The following is a 22,665-nucleotide window of genomic DNA, read 5'->3' as shown; positions in this document are numbered from 1 at the left end:
TGTTTTACAGATAGAAATTACTATTTCTCCTGCTTTTGCCAGATGATTATGCTCTTATCTCATCATCCCATTGCAAACAGGAATTCTGTGGAAGTACCTAGCGATTTTCCAGTATTTCTGTATAAGGCACAGTAGAAAAAATTACGCAAGTATGTTTTGTGTTCCTGATAACTGCAGTAATCATTAAAGGTGTTTTATGATATTTTCAAAAGTACACATTTTAAATGCCATCTCCAGTTTGTTTAGAAATTTAAGATTCTAGTCAGGATAAACTAAAGATTAGTTTATTAAGGTTTACTAATATTCTAAGTTTGCTATAGCTGAGATCAGTAATGATACGAGCTTTAATGCTGCTGTATTGTAGCACTACATTGTCAGGGAAGACAGCAGGAGAAAGTTTTGACGTTTCCATTCATTGATAGCAGTGGAAAAAGGTATCATGAGCTTCCATAAAATAAAGTTTTTACTCAGGCTTGGGAATATGGCATGAGAGATTGTTGACTGATTTTATGTTCAGTATATGACCCTCAGGGATGTCCAACATGTCACTGCCTTCACAGTGGCAGGACTTTCTTGACTGTCACTATATTTTCTTGTCTCATGTCTTATCCTCCAACATGAATGTTTGAGATATGTGTGATGAATTGTGTACATGTATACATACCTCAATATTTATGACACAGTTCATCCAAGTGTGTCAGGTGTCCTTTTTGTCAGAGTATCAACCAGTCTGACAGGTAAAAATTTCTTTGGTGAAATTATTTACGGCAATTGATCTTCAGTGGTAGGAGCTTTTGGATATCGTTCTAGGTATCCTGTAACCTAGCTCAACACATTTTTGTGGCTTTCTTAAGAAACTATTTTTTAGGGAACATTCATCACATTTCTGAAAAATTATGGTGGCATTTGAGCCAAATCTTGGTCTTGAACCTCAGCCAATGTTTTCTTGAGTTGAAAGAGCACTGCCAATAAAAAGTAATTGTACAACTGACAGAATGTCTTTTGTTGCCTCCTAGGAATAACCGTAATTTACAGTCTGTAATGCCAAAAAGGGTCTCCCTGTGTACACATGCTACGCTTGGTAAATTTTCCTGAGTCATCTTAGAATTGGTTTGATGGTTTTCAGTCCTCTGCCTCAGAAAAACAGAGTATCTTTTTTCCCCTTCTATAAGTAATTTCTCTGACCACCCTTTTGTTTTAGCAGTGCAGTGGTTTATTATCAGTGTCTGTTACTCCTTGACATTACCATTCAATTTACACAGTAAACCTTGGCTTTCAAATTTTTGATATATGTATATCTAGCTTAGAATCTAGCTGATGGCAAACACTGTAACCATGGATTTATGTCTGTCCAGGACAGAAGGGGACTTGGGACACTCATGTCTATGGAAGCTCTGTTCTTCTCCCACCTATATTTCTACAGTACCAAAGCAATTTCCCCAGCCTGCTTGTCCTGGTTCTGGCAGGGCTGGGGCTAAACCACAACACTTCTCTATTCACAGTACTCAGTGTGTGAACAGCCACCAAAGGCCAACTGCTATTGTGCTGACTATGAGCCAGCAAGCCTCACAACTGGTTATTTCTCCTTCTTTCTCACTTTTGGGATCTAGCAGGCTAATAGCACACTTACACCGCACAAAACATCCAGGAGGAGCAGTGCTTGTGCCTCTTCCTCCCAGCTCTTGCCTTGTGTTAGAGTAGTAGTGGTGTGACTGGTGGAAAATCAGTGTCCTGGGTTTGGATCAGGGATAGAACTGCAGTTTTTCTGCCTCCTAAGAGAATAATACGAACATGAATGCTATTTGTGAACCAGTCTTGCTGAATTCATTTACTGTTGTATAAAAAATGAAAATGCCTGAAGTAAAGGCATTTAAAAATAATTTTCCCATAATCTGAGTGCCTAGACTACCAGACTACAGCAGCTATTTCTCACTTCTCTTGCTGCAGCAGAACAATTTTTTTATTGTCATTTAGCCTTGAAAGGGAAAGAATGAGAAAGCAGATATATAAACACTATAGTGCAGGGGCCATTCTGACTTTCAGCAATGGATTTGCTGAATTTATTTTGTGGATTTAAATCCCTCTTCAAACTGAGCAGAAGATAGGTATGATCTGGGGCAGGCTTGTTACAGCTTTGGCAACTGGTATTTACTAAAAGGACAGTAGTAGGAACAATCCATCTGAGTACAACTTATGTGTTCTGGCCAAATTAGATGCCTGAATCAAGGACTTGGACTAATGTCTCTCACATCTGAAGAAGGAGAAAGAAGGAGAAATCCTTTCATGCAAGATTTCTTCAGAACAGGGGAAGGGATCCCACTTGCTGCCATTTGATTACTGCAGTGTTTCATGGGATATTGTCTGCAGTAACAGCTTAAGAAATACCTTTCTTTCTTAAGAAAATATACTTACGAAGTACCTGTCATTCTCAGACGTCAAAGGAACTGACCCATTGAAAAAGTGTTGATAAACCACCTCAATTAAGTTAGGAAGAACAAAAAGCATGGCAACAGTTAGATGAGTACAGGAAATTAAACTGGAGGAATTAGGCTACTGAGTATTGACTGAAAAAAAAAAGGTGTTATAGGTAGGGGAGATCAAGGCTTTGGTCTCTGTTCTCAGAAGAGATTTAGCAGAGCAGAGGACTGGCCAGTATCCAGCCTCCTACCCTCCCGGGAAAGAGAGAAATGAGGCCTTCTACTGGGTCCTGGGAAGTTTTAGGGAAGAAATAACGGAGCCTGTCAGGAAGGCACCAAAAGGTTTAAAGAATGTGGACTAGTCTCTGCCTTTTTGCCTGCCTTCTTAAACAGAAATAAACTTCGAACCACCTGGGATTCACCCAGCACCAGTTATAAATAGGAATAATGGAGTAAAGACATCAAACAAAGGAAAATGTAGGCTATGTATCAGGAAAAATTGCATAAGAGTGTGATCTATTAGCTCTCAGGCACCCCTCCCAAAGGGGGTGGGGGTGGAATTTCTGTTGCTCAAAGCATTAAAACCCCAAGCCCTTGGGAGTGTGCTGCAGGAACAATCCCGCACTGACTAGAGGGAGGATGAGGTGATTTAACTGGTGGTCATTTCCACCTCCAAATCCCTTTTATGTACATGCCAGGATGCCTTCAGTGACAAGCTGCAGTTCAACGCCAGAGCTGAAAGCAGCCTGGACACAGCTCGAGAGAATGATTCAGAAGTAGACGGGAAAGGAGGTATAGAAAGAGGGGCGGGGGGGTCAATTTAACCGAGACAAGCCAAGTCCATAAAAAATTTTCCAGTTCAGTTTGGGATGAGAACTGAGGCTGAAACAAAGAAAGAGTGGTTAAGTGATACCATCATTCCTTGAATATTTATAGATGCATGTCACATGTCAATAGCAAGTATGTTAAAGCCTCATTAAAATTGTTTTCTTAGTCAAGGCCTGAAAAGTTAAGACAGGTATTAAGGGCTTCTGCCTCCAACACAGATACCACTGCTCTGTAAGCCCTCACCTGGGTCTGACCAAGGGAAGGAAATTCTTCCCCTGCCTGAGCTGCAGCTGAAACAAAAGTTTCCACCAGCACCAGCAGCAAACACTTAATTTCCTTCTCCCTACAGCTCCCCCTTCTCTGCAAGAAAATAAAAATGGAGAAATAACTTTTCCTAATCACGCATGTCTGCATATGAGATCATGTTTTGTTTCACCCCTTTACATTGTCAGTCCTTGCTCTTGTCCCTCCTTTCATCACTTGTTTTCAGTCATTTTTTCCCTTTATTTCCTCCATCATCCTCTCTAGTCCCTCTCTACTCTTCCTTCCCTCTGCCTGCCAGTTTTCCTAAGTGCTTGCTTCCTCTTTCTTTAAAGCTATTTTTAAAATTGTTGTTGTCTTGTTTTAAAGAGTCCACCTGGATTGTCCACGCCTGGAGAAAAAGCCTCAGCCAAGCTGGCAACCTGAGGCAACAAATCTCTGGCCCAGGGGCCTTTTCTTTGGGTCCACCAGGCTGTGCTGAGGAGGAGTGCTGCGTTCTGCTCCACTGTCACTGACCTGTCTTTAGTGCCATTTTATCCCCTTACTGCTGCAGGGACGGCTACTGAGGGAGAAAGTACCTTTGTCTAATGCTATGGGGCTCTGATTTTATTTCTGGCGCACAGCAGAAAAGTAAATAACCACAAACAACTGCATTCCTTCAGAGAACATTGCTTATGTCACCTGTCTATTAGCAAATACCACACAGTGTCATAAGCATTTTGTTCATAACTTTCCTTAGGACAGTTTGAAGATATTTTTTTGGGGGGTGGGGGTAGAAATAACTGACTTCTCTCCGATTTCTCAGAGCCTAACCTCCTAGCCTGGAAGAATGATCAAAATCAATTGCAATGTTGCAGCCTTCAATCCCATACCGACCACCTGTTGAATATAGAGTTTATTATCTGCCAAACAAACATTATTAGAAGTATGTGTTCTGCTAGAACACAGTGTACCTAATTTGGCAGACTAATGTTAACAGGATAGTGCCATTGTAGAGGGAGGAGGCAAAGACACACCCGTACGTATCCCATGACACCAGCACAATTCTTCCCATTCCTACAACCCTGTAAAATTTGAAGTGGACAGTGCTACCTACAGCCCTGTGTTTAGGCAGCAAAGACAGCTACGCAACAGTGATTGCAACTCCACCTTACATAGGGCTTCACAAAGGTAAGAAAGTCCTACGCAAACATCAACCACCACACGCCGCAGGGCATTGACAACGAGCAGTGCTGCCTCTCAGAGAATGTTTTACTGGTTTGGCTGAATGACAGCTCAATTTTCCTTGTAGAGTCCCCACATCCTTAGTTACTACACTAAAAAGCTGATTATTTTGTCCTTTTTTTTAGTAACTGCTTTCTTCTCACTACTAGTTTTATAAATGCACTTATGGGGAAAACACTGAAAAAAAAGCAAGAAAACTATATAAGAAAGTTTGAAATTCTAAAAAAAACACCCCTAACATAGACATAATTTTTAAAAAAGTCAAGTACTAGTGTAGAAACAGATGTGCTCATTTCATTAGAAAGTTAAGAATGATCCTAATTAATTTCCTTTTTTCTGTTGAGAACTGCTCCTGGCATTCCAGAAGCCCTGCCGACCCTGTGGATGTAACAAACCTGAAGTCATTGCCTGAATCACACCTGTGTTCAACATGCAATCTGAAGCAGAGCTCATAATTAAAAACATCACCTCTCAGGTCTCTAACTCTGGTGATTTTAAATGCCCGCATATTAAATTACATTTACACTGCTCCAGTGCTCTATGGTTCGTATGTTGCTTAGGCTCCCTTGTGGTTGTGGGGCTAACTGGGTTAATTCATGATTCCCTAGAAGGTTAGTGTCGTGGGTGGGGGGCAGGAACGCGGGCAGCTTTGCAATCTGTCTTGTTCTCCTAATGGAGCAAATTGTTCCCTATTGTGGTTACAGTTTAAAAATCAAGGAGGTAATGCTATACTAGCTAAATACTGCATCGACTGCAACTCATCATGCATCACACATTGTCTTCTGTTACAGCATGCCATAAATATATCGGAAATACTAAAAGTATGCATTAACTATATAGTGGAAACAGACCGAGGTTGTGTATCGCTGTGTTATTTTCAGAGTCAGGGCTAAATGCTTTCTATGCTATAAAAATCATGCCTCCTCTGTAGATTTACACATTTTGCTCCAAAGTTCAGAGAGAAAATTAATAGCTGAAAAGCAACAGTTTTTAATGGAAATGAGGGCTCTTTTCTCTTCCCTGACAATACTTCTTTGCACAACGCTCTTTACGATTTACAGTATTCAGAAGACACAGCTCTCAGAATAAAGGACAACCTTTAGAAATTTTTCAAGATATGATCTACCAAAATGAGTTTAATAGAATTATTTCCACTGCCTCATCACTGAATTTAGCCCTTACGGCACATATATGCAATTTCTCACAAACACTTGTACATAATACTACCAAAACAAAATACGTTCAATGGTGAAAGACTTATTTGAAGTTCTGAAACTTCTTGATATATTTTTCTATTTGTTGTCATTCTTACTCCTGATTTGAAAAGTGTGGGAATTTCTAGAAGTGAGGTCGATTGAAAGATGTTCATCTGCACTGAAAAAGGCTGATGAGCCGTGCTCATAATACTCTTTCCTTCAAAATCTTCGAGTGACTGTTACATCTTGTTGAGCTGAAAATCATATTTTGTTATTCTTTTTTTTTTTTAAACAGCAGTATCTTCTGCAAGGAAAATAGTCCCTTTCCTTTTTCTTTTGAGCAGCCCTGTTCTCAAGCATGTAACACAAAGGAATTAATTAAAGGTAAGGTAAATATATTTTAAAATGTTACCTTGACAATTTTTTACTGAAAACCACTCAAAGTTTCAACCAAAACTTTTGTAGCAAGGTAAAATTTAAAGAAAGAGTTTCTGTAATTATGGGCCTCATTATGCCTTTCCCTGCACTTGCGTGGCTTATGAAAGGAGTGGGATTATGCACTCCAATAGTTAGTCCATTGGTGGCAAGTTTTGAAACAGTTAATTTCAGCTACAATTGACAGAGGGGTTGAGGGGTCTGAAAGATATTTGGGGTTCTGAGATTTCATGCAAATAGATGACTAAATCCAGGGAGGCTGTAAGAGTGAGCAGGAGAGAGGAACAGCTGAAAGTCTCTGCTGATGGAAGGAGTCAAAGCTGGGCTCAGCATTTGTCATCTCTGGTGGCCTGATGCTAGCCAATATAAATCCATGCGCTGAGGGGGCAATGAAGCGTGCTGTCCCAGGCCCATTTCACAATAACAGTTTTGAATGGTAGTGTAAGCTGGAGTCATTATTTTTCATTTGGCATTGAAATAAACAGAGGAAAAGGACAAGGAAAGGGAAGGATAAATATTTTTGCAAAACACATCTAAAACACTAATGAACATTAAATCATTTCTACAGGAGTTTGCAAATCAAAGGAAACAAGGCAGAAACCCTCCAAGTTGTTTGAGAACAACTACACTTATTTTTGGTTTTCTACTATTATCTTGAATTTTCCTTCTTCCTAACGTTATCATTATTACCTTGCATTTAAGCCTATGTTCAGTGTGATATAACACAGGAGACAGAAAACCAGAGAAGTCTGGTTTTCAGTGTCAGAGGTGTCTTTGTTGTGGAAAGTTGTCAGCTCCCAAACATTGTCTACACCGCATAGATCTGTGTACTTTGGCAGGTTTATAGCTCAGAATCTACCTCCCCAGGGACTTGCTGCAACTTGTAAACCCATAAGGAATTTTTCAGGCCAGCTCTATATCCCGATTCATTCACTTATGAGAACAGACCCACTATAAGATTTTTAAAGGCCTTTTCAAATATGTGCTTTTCTTTGTCACTCTTGCAAGTAATGGTGATTGGAAACACTGAAAAAAGATGTCAGGTGAGATCCTTGTACCAGATTTCTTGCTGGATTTCAAAGTAGAGCTTTGGGTTTGTTCTCTGAGATACAGAAAAATAGAAGGGAAAGAAAATATTTCAGCATTTGTTCCTGGCTTTTTTCTTGGATTTATTTCTAAATGTACTGCTTGCCCTCTAGGTCAAATGCCTGTATCAGCTGTGCAGCTGGACAAAATACTTCCAGCTGAAAAGGGTGAAAAAAGTGAACCAAATAATCATCAAATGACATTTAATTTTGTGTTATGCACTATAGTTCAGATAACCTGAAACATTTTGGAGATTTTTATTTGATCTTTTGCTGGGAAAAGAACATGTTTTCATTTCATTCTGGTCTGAATCTGTTACTCTTTCTGCAGATGTTTTCAGCTTATTCAATTAATTGCTAATAAAGAAAAAACATGAATTGGGCTGTATATTACAGTATCATTTAATCCCATTCTTTCACTAAACATCCTAAAAGTTCTCATTTTTCCAGGGGAAAAAGAATCTTCTTCTTTTTTGACTAGGAGACTATTCAGGCTTCTCCAGTGCTATGAAAATGTAGCACAGCAAGTTACTTTGCACCTTGTCCCGGGATTATAGCTTCTTTGGCTGCCTGGAATGCTTGGCTTGGATGTTTTGTACTGTTAAAGACAAATATACAAATTGGTTTTTTTGAAAGACACACCAAAATTTGACAATTAATTAAAGGTAAGGTAAATATATTTTAAAATGTTACCTTGACAATTTTTTACTGAAAACCACTCAAAGTTTCAACCAAAACTTTTGTAGCAAGGTAAAATTTAAAGAAAGAGTTTCTGTAATTATGGGCCTCATTATGCCTTTCCCTGCACTTGCGTGGCTTATGAAAGGAGTGGGATTATGCACTCCAATAGTTAGTCCATTGGTGGCAAGTTTTGAAACAGTTAATTTCAGCTACAATTGACAGAGGGGTTGAGGGGTCTGAAAGATATTTGGGGTTCTGAGATTTCATGCAAATAGATGACTAAATCCAGGGAGGCTGTAAGAGTGAGCAGGAGAGAGGAACAGCTGAAAGTCTCTGCTGATGGAAGGAGTCAAAGCTGGGCTCAGCATTTGTCATCTCTGGTGGCCTGATGCTAGCCAATATAAATCCATGCGCTGAGGGGGCAATGAAGCGTGCTGTCCCAGGCCCATTTCACAATAACTGTTTTGAATGGTAGTGTAAGCTGGAGTCATTATTTTTCATTTGGCATTGAAATAAACAGAGGAAAAGGACAAGGAAAGGGAAGGATAAATATTTTTGCAAAACACATCTAAAACACTAATGAACATTAAATCATTTCTACAGGAGTTTGCAAATCAAAGGAAACAAGGCAGAAACCCTCCAAGTTGTTTGAGAACAACTACACTTATTTTTGGTTTTCTACTATTATCTTGAATTTTCCTTCTTCCTAACGTTATCATTATTACCTTGCATTTAAGCCTATGCTCAGTGTGATTTAACACAGGAGACAGAAAACCAGAGAAGTCTGGTTTTCAGTGTCAGAGGTGTCTTTGTTGTGGAAAGTTGTCAGCTCCCAAACATTGTCTACACCGCATAGATCTGTGTACTTTGGCAGGTTTATAGCTCAGAATCTACCTCCCCAGGGACTTGCTGCAACTTGTAAACCCATAAGGAATTTTTCAGGCCAGCTCTATATCCCGATTCATTCACTTATGAGAACAGACCCACTATAAGATTTTTAAAGGCCTTTTCAAATATGTGCTTTTCTTTGTCACTCTTGCAAGTAACGGTGGTTGGAAACACTGAAAAAAGATGTCAGGTGAGATCCTTGTACCAGATTTCTTGCTGGATTTCAAAGTAGAGCTTTGGGTTTGTTCTCTGAGATACAGAAAAATAGAAGGGAAAGAAAATATTTCAGCATTTGTTCCTGGCTTTTTTCTTGGATTTATTTCTAAATGTACTGCTTGCCCTCTAGGTCAAATGCCTGTATCAGCTGTGCAGCTGGACAAAATACTTCCAGCTGAAAAGGGTGAAAAAAGTGAACCAAATAATCATCAAATGACATTTAATTTTGTGTTATGCACTATAGTTCAGATAACCTGAAACATTTTGGAGATTTTTATTTGATCTTTTGCTGGGAAAAGAACATGTTTTCATTTCATTCTGGTCTGAATCTGTTACTCTTTCTGCAGATGTTTTCAGCTTATTCAATTAATTGCTAATAAAGAAAAAACATGAATTGGGCTGTATATTACAGTATCATTTAATCCCATTCTTTCACTAAACATCCTAAAAGTTCTCATTTTTCCAGGGGAAAAAGAATCTTCTTCTTTTTTGACTAGGAGACTATTCAGGCTTCTCCAGTGCTATGAAAATGTAGCACAGCAAGTTACTTTGCACCTTGTCCCGGGATTATAGCTTCTTTGGCTGCCTGGAATGCTTGGCTTGGATGTTTTGTACTGTTAAAGACAAATATACAAATTGGTTTTTTTGAAAGACACACCAAAATTTGACTCATTCCTGAATACCAAGAGAACATGGTAAATAATTTCAGGCACCACTCCAGCAGGCCCATTCAGCATGGAGCTGGGTCTAGCCCTCACAGGGTAAGATATATAGTAGGACAGTAAGAAAATGTCTAAAGCTTCACTGCAACAATCTCCAACAATCCCTGCCTAAAAAACAGCCCAGAGGGAAGCTCTTGCAGCTAGCAACACCATGAAGCCCTGCAAATCCTCCAGGGTGCCTCTGTTCCTGCCCAAGGTGAGAAAGGATGGAGGTAATTATTTACTGATGCAGCTGATCCCTTCACTTCCTCGCAGAGCTCCAGCACACCTGCACTGCTCTCCCACTGGGGCTGGGGGGGACCAGGAGTGACTGCGCGAATAGCCTCTGGAGGAACTGACCACCAAATGATTCAAACAGCATTGTATAAAAGCACATTTCTGATAAAGTATTTACACACCGGTTTATAGTGTTTTCACGTAACCCATACTTCCTCCTATTCTGTTGTGGTTCATTTACCCTTGTCTACAACTATAGTGTGTAAGGGTATTCAGAGAGGGTGTGATTACATCTGTTTTATCAATACACACTATTCTGTGGAAATGGAACCAGCAATTAAAATTAAATTATGCTGCTTTTCCCCTTTGAAATCATTGATGAAAAAAATAATCTAAAAATATTATCTTAACCTTTTGCTAATATCACTGTGAACCTTTGGCTTAAGGTCTCTTTATTTAACTGTTTAAAAGAGGAAGAGATAACAAACGTTTCAAGTAACATTGTTCCCAAAGACATAGGAACTCTGTCTCCAAGCAAAATACTTAACCACTTCTTGTTTACAATAGGTATTTTCTGATGTTCTTTTCTGGTCTAAAAAGGTCCAAAACTCACATAAAAAAAAAATAAAATATAAAGGAGAAGCACCTTTTTTGAACTCACACATAAATCCCTCAACTTGCATTGTACCTGGTCTGATACAGAGGTGGAAGAGAAGATACAAAAAGTGTTCAACAATGAGTTTTCACATAGGACTACTCCTATGTACATACATAAGCATAAGTGAAGCTAATAATATCTAGGCACATTAAACTGCAGATAAATTAGAGCTTTCCATAATTGAAAGACACTTGCTTTAGCTGTTGTTTCTAACAGAGACTTTTTAAATTGAATTGACAGAAACAAATTAGTGCTGAAAAATATTTGGTACATTTTAAACTAAATTAACTTGTTTAATTATGAAAAAAACCTACAAATGTTATTAACTGATTTTTGCACAGTGCCGAAGGCTTCTTCTATCCACATTCCCTCCATAAAATTGATGGAGCTGACTGGGAGTAAAACTGGCATGTGGGAGGAATCATCACTGTTACTTTGCTTTACTTGTCAAGGCCCATCTAGGAACCTGCACGTTCAAGAGATTTTGATGACTGATCTCTAGTTACTGAAATAGAACCGTAGCAATCAGAGGAGAAGCAAGTGCCTCATGGGCTTTCCTGACCAGTGGAGTGCATGCTCAGAGGACTCAGCAGTTCTGGAAGGCATAGAGCTTATGAAACCGCTAAGTATTAACAGTTGAAACAATTTTCAGGATTTATGTTGCTGACGTGGAGACCATAACCTGGCCTGCAAAATTCAGTTGCTTCTTCATTTTTCTGCAGCTGTCCTGGACAGTTGCTAGATCTGGTCTCTGGTGGGAGTTCTCTGCTGAATGCTTTCTGACAAGTGGACAGAAAGACCCTTGTTTAGTTGTTTTCCTCCTTGCAATGGAAAAAAAAAAAAAAATCACTCTACCAGCTTGTTTGAGGAAAACTTGGGATTGAGTGGTGAGGTGGGGTAGGGAGGTGTGGACTTTTAAAGAAGGTGATATTTAGCATTTTTAAAGGTGAGGAAAACATGCCAGCCAAACTGTCTGACCACTGGTATTCACCGTCAAAGACAAAACTAAGGAACGTTAATTTGTCTAGAGTTTCAGTTCTTCCCTTGTTAAGGCAGTAACTACAGCAGTGTCAATGAGGTCCCTCAATGGACTTGAAACAAGGTTTCATTTTTAAGCCTGGATGTGGATGTTGGGTAAATATCAAAGCTCTTTAACTGTAGCTGGGGAAAGAAACCAGGGAGACTGACTCTCCCTGGTGAGGGACATTACAATTTTTATAATAGCTAGTGAAAAATGTATGCATTACTCAGGAGGATAATAATAATAATGAGAAAGAGAACAGATTTTCCAAGGGATCTTTTCAGTTCATAGCATTCACTCTGTGTTCTGCAGTGGTCAGACAGTTTAAAGAAAGCTGAGAAAAATCTCATCAGGTAAAGCCTTCCCAGGGGAAGAATTTTTCACTAACTATATTATTTAGGCATTATTTTGTGTCCTGAAGCAAAGGTTTAATACATAAACATAAAGCACAATGCCTATATTAATGTCAGATTCCTATTTGAATTCATGCAGTGTTCTATGATGGGTTTACCAGAATATTTCTGTTAGATATTCCTGTGCCTTGGGTACTTTTGAAAAGCAAATTAGAACCCATCGTATAATCAATCAATGAGCTGTGACACAAAAAAATTGGCTCTCTGGACTTTTTTTCCTATGCTAAAACACTAGAGTGGGTGGAGGTGAAGGTTGCGTGGCTCATTGCACACCTAGCATGAAGAACAGCAAAAGGAAGATTGCAGGTTGTACATACCCTTTGCAACTTTCCTGGGAGAGATACTTCAACACTGTAACAAGCACAACATGAACCTGGCAATGACCACAGGGCAGATTACTACAAGCACAACATGAACCTGGCAATGACCACAACCCTAACTCTGTCCCAGGGCAGATTACTGTCAGCTTCCTACTGCTCCCAGCTCCTTTGCGACTCTGCACAGCTCTAAAAACCTGTATTTGGAGTATAAAACACTGAGGGCCTTCTGCTGACTGGGTTTGCATTGCTGGAATATCTAGATGATCTGCAAAATCTCCTGCAATTTCTTTTTCCTCTTTCTGTGTTATCTCAACACGGTGAGAACCCCTCCCGCAATTTCATTACAAGAGCCAGAGCAGGATACAAAGATACAAAGTCTGACTGGTAAAGGATGCTTTGCTCAGTCAGATAAAAATACTTGGTTTTAAGCCAGATTTAGAGCTTTCACAAGAGTACATGGACATGAAGCAATGATTCTTGATTTTTGCCAGCACTTTGTGTCATAAGAAAACTGTCTAGCCATTGCAGAAGGAATTTTGGAGGTGACTATTTCTCACATAATTTTACACTTTTAAAATACTTCTCACTTCCATGTGAGTAGAAGGAAAATGATAGTCAGGAAAGCAAGTGATGCAACAGAAAGTTGACCCTGGCAGTGCTACCCTTAATCAAGCTGAAGTGCTAACCATTTCTCATTGAAATTATTTCCTGTCTGCTGGACATATTCCCACAGCACTAATAGAGAGCTGGTATATTGCTCTAATTGAAAAAGCTTAAGTTGTCTAGGAGGCTTGCTTTGTATAATATGTAACACAGAACATTTGCTATCAGATAGTAGAAAATACAGAAATTAATCCAAACGTGGATGTTTGGATTTGTTGCTTTCAGCTTTTAAAAAAAAAAATTGTTTCATGAACAGAAAAACTAATAAATGTTGGTTACAGTATGCAGTAAGCTATGCTACCCTTTTAATAACCCTGACTCCCTGACCCTTTCACAAAATCAATCTTTGCTCTCTCATATTTACCTTAAAGCATCTCATTCTTTTTCCCCAGTACTTCCTCTCTTCCCCACCTTCTCTAGTGCCTGCTTATGCAGAAATTAATGCCTTCTGCAATGCATTCAAATCCAAACAGGTACTCCCCTGCAACTTTTCTCTCAGTGGTGGTGGCACTAACCCATTGATTTTTAGGAAACCAAGAGGAATGTAATTTTTATCCCTTTATGAAATGTATTTGAAATCAACCAACAGATGCAAAAGCTATTAGTGGAGTGTCAGATGGACTGTCAGACAGGCATTAGGGATGGTTAAGAAACTAGACTAAAAAACTGAGGCTGGAGAAGTAGTGCACATGTTGTACACTTCTAATGTTAGAATTGTGATACTTACATTGTCTGCACAACATAAATACATAAATCTGTCTCAGAAGGAAATTCCTTTTTTTATTAATATTTCCACATATAAATAAGTACTTACGTAAGTACTTACTAAGTACTTACGATTCATTTTATATGTACTGGGAGTGCATGCAAATCATCCAGGCACCACTTATGGTATACAGACTCCAATGGATAGCTGTTTCTCAAATCTGCTGTGTATTCATTCATGAGCATTTAAAATACATTCCGTAGCAATTAGGCAGGCCTGTCTGTTTGTAGCGGTACTGATCTAAATCAACCCCACAGCCAAACTTAAGTCTATTAAAAAGCCATCTAGCTCCTTCTCCTCAGGCAGAGATTTACTGAGTACTGATCAAAAGCTATTATTCTATTGTGCAACCAGAAAATCCCTCTGTCAGGCAATGCAGATCTGACAACACATTTACATATTTGCAAGCATACTTTTCATGTCAGAAAAAAATTAATGGGGCTGATCCTAGAGTTAAAACTGGACTTACGCAAAGTGTGTGTCCTGAGGAGACTGGTCAAGCCACCCCATTTGGACATTCTTGAGGTTGCTGAGAATACTAAAATGATCATTTTGTTCCCCACTCTGATTTCAGGGCCTAATCACCCCTTTCTGAGAGCTGAAAGCATGTGGTCCCTGAGTTTAGACACTGTGATTAGTACAGCAGCCACAGACTCCCCAGTGTCTTAGCATAACCCTTCACAGAGTTCCCTTTTGTGGGCAGTCTGACTTACAGTTCATGTCTTCAGGGACACGTGATGGTGGAAGCAGGCAGACGCAGGCCTTGAAAAAGATCCAAATCTGTTAATCTTTACTTCTGGTAGCATAAGTGATATCCAAATCCCGGCAAACAATAAGCCATCTGTATATATTGGCCTGCCTTAAGTTTCTTCATACTTAAGCATTCTTTGGGGTTAAGTCACTCTTCTAAGGAGTTCAGCATTTTCTCTTTCTTACCGTACTTTGACTTTTCCTTCAAAGCACAGTTGAAACCAGCTCTTCTCTGAACTACTCTAAAATGTCCACTAGAAAAAAAAAAAATGTTTTCTTTTGTTACTTAATGTATCTTGACAAGCTGACTAACTTGTTTTAATTTCTGTGTCTTGGGGAGCTCAAACTGAAGGACTAATTTGTCCTGAGAAACAGTTCTCCATAATACTATTTGAATGCATAATTATCAAAAAGGCTAATATATTATCATTATCTGCCATTAGCCCTGTAACCAGTGCAAGATTTTTTCTTGACGTTGCTGCCAATTTTTAACTTGCTAGGGAGGGAAGAGACAACAGTGCAAACGATTCAACTCCACCTCCAAAAACGATGTTGCAAGCTGACAGAGTCATGTGCATACAGAGAGCTCATTTCATACGGTCATTTTCAGTGACCTTTTTTGCTACCCTATTGCAGAAGTGATATTCTGCAATAACTGCGTCCACATGGCCAGCTGTTTCCTTCTTAATTTCTACAACAATGGCATAAAGACAGCAGGGGCCTATTTCAAAGTAAGCACATAGCATTCTGGGCAGGAATCCTTTGGTGCTTTTTCCAGATGGTGACTTAGCGGCCTGTGTTCTGGATCCTCTCGTCTGGTGTGTTGTGATTGTATAGCAGAGCCAGCTGGAATCAGCCAGAACTGCAGGACTTGTGGTCAAAATACACATTTCCACTGGTTCATCTCCTTTTGGTGTACCAAAGCATTTTCAAGTTGCTGTCAGCTAGCATAAAGGCAACTCTTCTGTCTGCCAAGTCCCCAGGAGCCTCTCATACAAAGAGGCTGAGATCTCCACACTGAGCGGATTTATCTATAGAAAGCACACACCATTTTGACAGGTCATTTAGCAGCTCAAATGAGGTGATGGCACCAGGAAGAAGACAAAAATACTAACCAGGAATGAACTGTTTCTGAAATAATTTCGTTTTCTGAGAACCACCAAACTTAATAACCACCAAAAAAGATAAAGCATCTGGGGGGGGTCAAGCTTTCAACCAGTCTCTCATGATGAGTTGACCAGTGTGCGCCAAAACTCACTTTCAAGCAGAAGGTCATGTCCCATCACCAGCAGCCCTGTCTGCCCTGAAAGGTGCTGGAGATCCGTAGAGGAAGGTGCTGCATGGAAAACTTCTCCTCTGAGCATGCAGTATTCTCAATGACTCATGAATATGACTGGATAGTTGCACTGACTGAGGCTACTCAGTGTGGTCTCTGAGAAATCAACAGTAATAGCGTGCACTCGTGCGAAATCATTTGTCTCTTCATCAGCTCCAAGAGCTGTCTCTGGCTGCCTCTGCCCTATGGGTACTATTGTGGGGCAGGTAGACGCTGTCTCATATCAGAACAATGCTGCTCAATGTGAAAGCACGCCATCAGACAAGTACTTAACTTACTTTCTTTCCTTCCCCCTGAACAAGATATCATCTGTTTTCACTTTCTTCTGTAAATTTGATAGATTTTTGGCTTATTTTCTTTTTTCTTACCCCGCCCCATTAGGCCACTAGTTAGCAGATAATAACAGACTTCACCTTGAATTTCTTGGCACTTGGTTTATATTGGTTGTAGAAAATGGAAAGGAAAAAAAAACCCTAGCTCTAGGTGTTAACTTTTCCTTACTCAGGCTCCATCATTTTGCACAAGATGACAACCTGTGCTTTCTCAGTGCCAAATTATGAATCTTGCTGCAACGAACCACATCCTGCTACTGGTTGTGTGAAGTCATGATCTGGACCAGTGGACAACAGCATCTGGCTTTACAATTTGCAGTGGGACACGTTTAGTACTCAAACAATAAAACAGCCACAGACCTTGAGTTTGAGGCAGAGGGAGAATAGAATAGATGGGACCAGATCGGTAATTGCACCTGCATGTCTGCAGACAGCCCTTATAATGTTGGATATTAAATTTTGGTTTTAATGTTATTAGAGGAGATTGTTCAGAAGACAATGCAGATTGAAGAGATACGCAAAAACACTGAACCAGGTAAACTCCTCCAAAATCTGACTGGATGGACAATGCCTCCTTATGTGTCCCATTGCTGTACAGTTCTGCCATGTTGTACATCTTCTGCACTGAGACAGAACATTCCTCTGGTTGTTCAGAAAGCTCAAGATTTATTTATCCTCCACAGATTTCTACGCAGATGTCTTCAACTTTTGGGAGAGCCTCTCTGTCAACCAGAAATCCTGGCTTTCAAGGAGGAGCTCCTCGTCGGCATATCTCACAGGTCTCTATTGTTGTCCTCCACAGTCTGGGATGCTGAAACAGCACCCCAGGCATGGAAAAAAAGAATAGTCATTAGTATGCACACAGTTAACCAAGTAGGAAGGTAGCAGAGAATAGGAGAGCACTGGTGTGAAGTACAGATACATACATGTAAACACTAGTCAGCAAACACTAGTCAATAAAACACAAGAACCCGGAACCCTCTTCAGTGAAGATAGGAAAGGTTACTTCAACTGGCAAGTAAATTCACAAAGAAAAATATGCCAAGTACTGCAGGAAGATTAAATGTGGCAAACAATCTGATGCAGGCATCCTCACAGATATCGAAATATAGTTCCTACTGTTAAAGATCCATGAACCTTGCAAAAATTTCGCTTAGCATTAAGTATGAAGATATTTGTTTCATTTCTAAGTACCTTACAAACTGGAGCTCAGGTTCTTAGGCTTTCAAAAATGAATCCAATTAAGCCCACAATTCATGTGTGAGAAATTTTATTCTAGATATTTGCATACCGCAGTGTTTAAATAATTGATTTTCCAGTTGGCTAGGTCAGTATTTCTGTTTGATTTCACTTGAGTGCACAGAAAAGAGTGTGCAGGCTCCTCATTAGCATGGAAAGAAGAAACATTTCTTCGCCTTTTTATACCTCAAAGACTCCTGTGAAAGACAGAGTAGATCTGCACCTTGATACAGTTAGAGTAGGAAGTAAGGTTTAGTTAATCATGCTAAAACTCTGTTTCTCTCTATTTTTAAGTTTACAAATATGTTTTTAATTTTGGAAAACTGTTGTGTTCTTGATGTTTGATGTAAATTATCTGGGGGGAGATGTGACAAGCAGCAAATGCATGTAATCTTTGCGTATGCACAAAGATTGTAATCTTTGTATGCGCAAATGAGGTCTATTTTTTAACTGTCATAATTTTTCTAAAGCTGTTCATTCGTGCTTAGGTTCTTACATCTGCGGCATTGTGTTCAATGGCAAGAACCATTACAGAGATGAAATGAGTTACACCAACACATACACAGATTCCACATCACTGATGTGTTTTTCAATAAAAAGCCAACAACCCCAGTCATGGATATTCAGTACCACACAATGAAGGTGTGACAGCACCCAAACCCACTTTTCCTTTGATTAAAACAAAACTCAGGCTGGCAAATGTAAATTTCTGGACAGACACCAGGAAAGGAAGTGAAAAAGTGCACACTTAGCATCCATTCTTAACTAGGAGGAAAACAATTTCATGCATAAGGTGGCATCCATTCTCAGATATGATCTGAATATCAAGTTCAATATGCTGACTTGAGAGAAAAGGATTGTGCTGTTTTACCCCTGGCTGGCAACCAGGACCATACAGCCACTCATTCACTTCTCCCAGTTGCAACAGGGGAGAGAATCAGAAGAGCAAATGTGAGGGAAAAACTCATGGATTGAGATAAAGACAATTAAAAGGGTAGAGCAAAAGCCATGCATGCAAGCAAAGCAGAACAAGGAATTCTTTCACTGCTTCCCATTGGCAGGCAGGTGTTCAGCCATCTGCAGGAAAACAGGGCTCTACTGTGTGTAATGGTTGGTTGGGAAGATAAACACCATCACTCCAAACATCCCCCCCACTTTCTTCTTCTTCCCCCAGCCTTATATGCTGAGCATGATGTCACATGGCATGGAATATCCCTTTAGTCAGTTGGGGTCAGCTGTCCTGGTTGCGACCCCTCCCAACTTCTTGTGCCCCCCTCTACCCCCTACCTGCTCGCTGGTGGGGCAGTCTGAGAAGCAGAAAAAGCCTTGAGAGCTTAGCAACAACCAAAACAACAAGCCAAAACAACCAACACTGTGCTATCAACACCATTTCTCATCCCAGCTAGCAAGACAGTTAACTCCATCCCAGCTGAAACCATGACAAGGATCATGCTTGGCTTTAGATTAAATAAATCTTGGTGGTTTGCTACAGATTTTCATATCAACATTTCTTTCAGTTTCAGGTTGCATCTATACAAAACAAAATGTTTCAAAAAAGGATTTCAAAAATGTGACATGTAGGTACCTGACGTGGGTGGAAATCTGCAGTCTGAAATTTGATTAGAAGCAATCATGTTGAGCTGACGTCTGGGATATGCGCTGGGAGAATCCAGGCCTCACGCAAGGCAGGAGGGATTAAAGTGTTTGCCAGTCTCTGCACTGTGCCCATGACATCAGTTGAACTGCAGCTCCATATGTATGGGGATGAGGCTCACACACACATCTCTGCACTGTGCCCATGACATCAGCTGAACTGCAGCTCCATATGTATGGGGGTGAAGCTCACATACACATCAAACAACTATGCTGTATAGAAATGTTCTTTGAGATGAAGCCAAATCCACACCCGTGTGACATTTAACTATAACAAATATTAAGTTGAATTATAATTTGATAGATGTTAAAGCCATAAAAGACTGCTGTGAGCCTCAGTCCTGGATAACACAGGGTAGGCAGGTTGTGATGATTAGGGGGCTAGAACATCTCTCTTACAAGGAAAGGCTGAAGGACTTTGGTCTTTTTAGTCTGGAGAAAGGAAGACTGATGGGGGATCTGATCAATGCCTATAAATATCGAAAGAATGGATGCCAAGAGGAAGGGGCCAGTCTTTTTTCAGTGGTGCCCAGTGACAGGACAAGAGGTAATGAGCACAAACTTGAACATAAGAAGTTCCAGTTGAACATGAGGGGGAACTTCTTTACTTTGAGGGTTGTACAGCACTGGAACAGGCTGCCCAGAGAGGTGGTGGAGTCTCCATCTCTGGAGACATTCAAAACCTGCCTGGACACGTTCCTGTGCAACCGGCTCTGGGTGGCCCTGCTTCGGCAGGGGGGTTGGACTAGATGATCTCCAGAGATCCCCTCCAACCCCCTATCATTCTGTGATTCTGTGTGACTCAGATTCACATAAGCATTAAAAGGACCACTGAGTTCAGTGAGTTGATATATTTTTAGCAAATATAGTTGATTATGTTTTATTGTCAAATTATCATGGAAATTACCCTAAATCATGAGGAGCTCTTGATTTTCAAGGATTGTTTGCAGAAGCTGTGCCAGGGGCAGCCCTAGCACAGACAGCAGTGGACTGCTGGTGTGAACCAGGACAGTGGACTGCTGGTGTGAAAATATGGCCACGGCCTCACTGCTTACCTTTCCCATGCTGTAGGACTGTTAAGCATCCCTGTTGCCAGAGGTGAGTGCCAGACCTCGTGGGGCAGAAGCTATGCCTGGGAGAACCATTGCCTCCTCTCAGCAAAGGCAGTCATTATGTAGCCTTTCCTTTTCATGGAAGGACCCTCAAACCCTTGGCCTTCGGCCTGCTTCGCTCTTAGCATTCCCCTTCCACAATGTGAGCAGCTCGATCCAAGTCAGGAACATGCCTCTTGCCTACAATGCAGAGAAAAGTAGTATAGCTTCTGCTGCTGAGAAGACTTCCATCAGCTCTGATTCAGGAATATTATACTTGAATCCTTGAAATTCATAAAATGTGTCATTAGATTGCTGACAGGAGCTCCTAAACCTTGTATTAATCATTATTTATTAATAACCCCAGACTGGATTCTAGAGGAACAAAAATTCTTTTTTTAATCCTCAGGAAGTAATGCCAGGTAGTCAGATTTCCAGTATATTTGGTATTTTCCTTCTTATTGTCCTTAGATGATGTGTGAAAGGACAAGGATCACTCATGTCACCAACCAAAGTACCCAGAGGGCCTCTTTAGCTCATTTCTACTATACAGTAAAACAGAGATTTATAATGCTATATGTACAAGGCCTTTGAGTTTACAGTGTGCTGTAAAGCAAATTCTGACATTAGTTTAAATATTTGAGGATCCTACCCTGTAATTTTGTGAGGTATTTCTCTCATGGACATGTTCAACAGACATCTATCTGTTGAACAACAGGTGAGACCCTGGATCTGTGGGGATTTTTTTGTTGGCTGCACTCCTTGTTGGGGGTTTTCTCCAAAGTGATCTGTTGATCTCAGTGCATGTTATTTCTAGGTATAGCTCTTTTAAACGAATGTATGTTCTGATGCATATAGCGTAAAACTCAACTTTTCACCCCAGGCATTTGTTTCTAGGCGCAATCTGGGGTTTGGAAATACTTTGGGCTACAAGCTGGAAGGGAGGCCCAGTTTCTGTGGCATGCTGCCACATCTCTTTTGATTAGGAAACTAACGGCTGGATAACTTCTGAAAACAGGAAGGTATGACAGCAAAACTTTATTTCGATTAAATAGCTCCCATATAAACACAGGAATTCCACTGTCATCCCCGCTCCTTACCCTCAGCAGGTTTTGCAAGGACAGACTGGCTGGGTGACAGGTCCAGAGGCTGTGTGCTGGCCACAGGTCACTGCCAGTAGGTCTCTTACCTAGCTCAGCTGGCAGCTGAAAGAAATTCTCTGAAAAGTCACAATACAAGCAGTGTTCACAGAATTCACTATTTCTATTTTTTGAAATTTTTCACGGAGACCTCAGGGAAAGCTCCCGCACACAAAATGGCTGCCACCTCCCCTGACTGCCAATGGTTTGGAAGCCAACAAAATGGCCTCTTCTTCCCCTCACAGTGCATGAGAAGAACAAGAAGTGAAGTACAGTAAAAAAGAGAAGGAGGCAAGCAAAGTGTGAGGGCTGCAAGAGGTTGTGGGAGCAGGCAGGACACCTGGGCTGGGCTGGCAGCCTTTCTCCCTGTGAGCAGCATGGACGAAGGCCATCTCTGCTGGTGCTGTGTGGGTGTCCAAGGTTAGATTTTAACCTTAGAAGTCAGCGGAGTCTTTGGAAGTATCATCCACTGTAAGCTCAACTACAGGCAGGAAAATGAAAAGACCTACGAATAGATTAATTTAGCATATTGGCAGGGATTTTTAGCCTGTTTTTGTGTTTGTTGCAGGCCTAGCTGATGCTGCAGAGGTCAGCAGTTATGAGCAGTGTCATTTCAAATGCTGGTGGCAGCTGACTAACAAAGGGTGCTTTTTCTGAATTATTTTTAGTGTGGTTCAAACATTACGAAAAAAAATCAAAGGTGTCTTTGGAAAAAAGAAATAGAGAAGAAGGCTGGTTTCTGGTGAAAGAAATCAGCTGTCTCAAATATTTTCCCTCTCTTCTCACAGGACAGCAAAAAGCATTTTGGTGACAGAATTTGGCTGGCTGAGGACAACAAGTGAGCTGCTGCAGGGAAGCCAGGTAATGAGAGACAGAAAGCGGTTTGAAGACCTCTGAATGGAAGCAGAGGAAGCTGCAAATGGTAGTAGCATTCCCACAGAAGGTCGTTGTTGAGAGGCTGGAGGCCTTAAGGAAATTTGAGTTCAGCTCCTGATTTGCAATCACGGAGGAGAAAAAGGATCACCTGGAGGCAGCTTAGGCTTAGGCTCAGGCTCAGGCTCAGGGGATGGCAATGGAGTAGGGAGGTGGGAGAAGTTTATTGGGTACAGAAGGTA

At 40.5% G+C, this 22,665-nt stretch overlaps 1 long non-coding RNA gene across 4 annotated transcripts in view; it reads right to left on the bottom strand.

Moving 5' to 3' along the window:
- LOC106894914 overlaps positions 1 to 22,665 on the bottom strand; it is a 131,884-nt gene that overhangs the window by 2,825 nt on the left and 106,394 nt on the right. For 2 of the 4 annotated variants that reach the window (XR_001413339.1, XR_001413341.1), the window contains one exon: positions 15,664 to 17,239. The exons of the other annotated variants lie outside the window; for them this stretch is intronic. This is a non-coding gene — a long non-coding RNA (uncharacterized LOC106894914). Of the gene's footprint in view, positions 1 to 15,663; positions 17,240 to 22,665 lie in introns of those variants that run through there. 4 annotated transcript variants of the gene reach the window in all.

This window comes from Calidris pugnax, unplaced genomic scaffold, assembly GCF_001431845.1.
Source record: "Calidris pugnax isolate Ruff unplaced genomic scaffold, ASM143184v1 scaffold178, whole genome shotgun sequence".
Classification (NCBI taxonomy): Eukaryota; Metazoa; Chordata; class Aves; order Charadriiformes; family Scolopacidae; genus Calidris; species Calidris pugnax.
Note: the sequence above shows the minus strand (reverse complement) of the source record. Positions and strands in the feature narration are given on the sequence as shown.